We start from the raw sequence: 2906 nt of genomic DNA, 5'->3' as shown, positions 1-2906 counted from the left end.
ATCATTTTAACTTAACTATATCTGCAATGACCTTGTTTCAAGTTCACATTTTGAGATACTAAGTTTTAAGACTTCAACATATGAATTTTCAGGTACACACTGAACTCTTAGTAATGTTTATAGAAGAATAGCTAAGTAAGGATGGAGTCAAAACAAAGGGTTGTGTATTTGAATCACAGCCCATGCCAGGTTGGCATCTTCCACAATCCAGCCATAAAAACATTTCACCCATAAAAACAATTTTTCCTAGAATGTGTTTTGACTCTATAGCATTGTTCCTCAAGGAGGGAATTTTAGACACAAATATACAAATCACTGTCATATTTACAAGAAAGAGTTTATGGATTAGTTACTAATTACACAATGGTACCATTGTGTATGGATTCAGCTCATGATCCACCTAAACACTCATTAAAAGTCTCACTGTTAAGGATATTTATGATCTTGAGATAAATTTTTGAAAGATATTTTTTCACTTGTGGAAAATTTAATTCACATGACCAATGGTGATTTTTTCCTTTATTGGCATTTGGAAACTATAATTATATAATAGATTTGAGTCTGTGCTATTTTGCAGCAATATATGGGCCACTTGCTAAAATTTCTATCCTTGTGTCTTTATTCTATTATGTCTCCTTTCATTGATACATAGTTGTCCAACTATTTTTTTTTTTTTTTTTTTTTTTTTGGTTTTTTTTTTTTTTTTTTTTTTTTTTTTTTTTTTTTTTTTTTTTTTTTTTTTTAAAAAACAAGGTTTGTAAATAATATAATTATTATAAATAAAATAATTGAACATACATTATATTAGTAATAGATCATGTTTTCATTCAGTAAACATNATTTTGCAGCAATATATGGGCCACTTGCTAAAATTTCTATCCTTGTGTCTTTATTCTATTATGTCTCCTTTCATTGATACATAGTTGTCTAACTATTTTTTTTTTTTTTTTTTTTTTTTTTTTTGGTCTCGATCTAGTGCATTAATTCTGTATAATGCTTTAACTCTTCTGGGGAAAAAAACAAGGTTTGTAAATAATATAATTATTATAAATAAAATAATTGAACATACATTATATTAGTAATAGATCATGTTTTCATTCAGTAAACATATGAATAGAAACATTTCCGTTTGGAAATTAGGTCCATTTTCAGAACTTTCATACCTCTTTGTATTCTATATTTTTTTCTATTTTAAGTGAATTTTCAGTCATTGCTGAGTATTCAACTTATGTTCCAAGATTTTTTTTTTAAGTTTATATACTTATTTTGAGAGAGAGAGAGAGAGAGAATCTCTAGCAGGCTCTGCCGCTCTCAGCATAGAGTCTAACTCTGGGCTACATTTATTATTATTATTATTTTATGTTTTATTTACTTCTGAGAGAGAGAGAGAGAGAGCAGGGGAGGGTCAGAGAGAGAGGAAGATACAGAATCTGAAACAGGCTGCAGGCTCTGAGCTGACAGTCAGCACAGACCCCGATGCAGGGCTCGACCCCACGAACCATGAGACCATGACCTGAACCAAAGTCGGTCGCTTAACCGACTGAGCCACCCAGGCGACTCTGGGCTCCATTTAATGAACCATGAGATCATGACCTGAGCTGAAATCAAGAGTTGGACACTTAACCAACTGAGCCACCCACGCTCTCTTGTTCCATGTTTTTTAATGGTTTTGTTTACTATTGTTTCTTTTAATCCAAATGGCTCTTTATTCTGGACTGTGACAGCACAATAACTGTGTGCCCTTCTAAATGGAAGATATCAGAGAAAGTACTGGAAAGTACTCCAGCACATCCAAAGAGCCATTTGTCCAACAGCTTCTACTTCATTTATATCATTTGAGACCAGTGAGATTAATGCCTATCCTCCTTAAAGTCTTTAGAGACAACCATGTGTAACTGACAAGTATTTAAATAAATCATAATAGATTATTCCTCAAAACTAGCAAGTACTCAGAAGGACACAATACATAAGAATGGGCTTCTACTTGTGTTGGGTATATCATTTTAAATTATATGAAACCAACTGAAATGATATTATATCAATATGCACTATCCGATCAGACCATTACCTAACAATAAATTTCAACAATGATAAATTTCCTAAATATCACTTTAGTTTATTTTTAAAAGTTTATTTATTTATTTTTGGGAGAAGAAGAGAGCACGAGCTGTGGAGGGACAGAGAGAGAGGGAAGGAGAACCTCAAACAGGCTCCACGCTGTCGGTACAGAGCCATACATGGGCTTGAACTCACAAACTGTGAAATCATGACCTAAGCCAAGATCAAGAGTTGGACGCTTAACTGACTGAGCCACCCAGGCACCCCAATATCTCTTGTTTTAATTAACTTTTTGAAATGTGAAAGTAATACACATCTGCATACTCATTGTAGAAATAAGAATAGACTTGTGTCTAGAGTAATAATGGTACTCCCTATTATCTCCCTTCTGGTATTTCTGCAAGCAGCTTAAGATATATCAATACCAAACTTTTTATTTATGTATAAGCCATGGTATTTAAAATTCCACATGACTGTATATATGTGTGAATGTCTATACATATGTACTTTTTGTATACTACCAGTTGTGCAAAACTACTCTTTGCTTTTTCTAGTAGCAAGATGGTGCCTTGAAATTACTCCATTTCACAATATTTGCATACAACTACCATGCTCTTTTCACCTGCTACATTGTTTCACTATTTTTCTATTTAAGATAGATTTGTGTTATATAGGATCTAGTTTTTTTTTTGTCTTTTTAGGGTTTTGATTGTCACATAATCAAAGCAAAACTTATTTATGGTTATCATTGATCTATTTCTCTCAACCCCATTCCCACTCAATATTTATAGGATGTTTACTATTTAATATGCTTTCTTTATTGTTAATATTCTCTTTCCCTTATTTTA

Source organism: Hyaena hyaena, unplaced genomic scaffold (genome assembly GCF_003009895.1).
Source record: "Hyaena hyaena isolate Hyena2069 unplaced genomic scaffold, ASM300989v1 scaffold_843, whole genome shotgun sequence".
Lineage (NCBI taxonomy): Eukaryota > Metazoa > Chordata > Mammalia > Carnivora > Hyaenidae > Hyaena > Hyaena hyaena.
Note: the sequence above shows the minus strand (reverse complement) of the source record.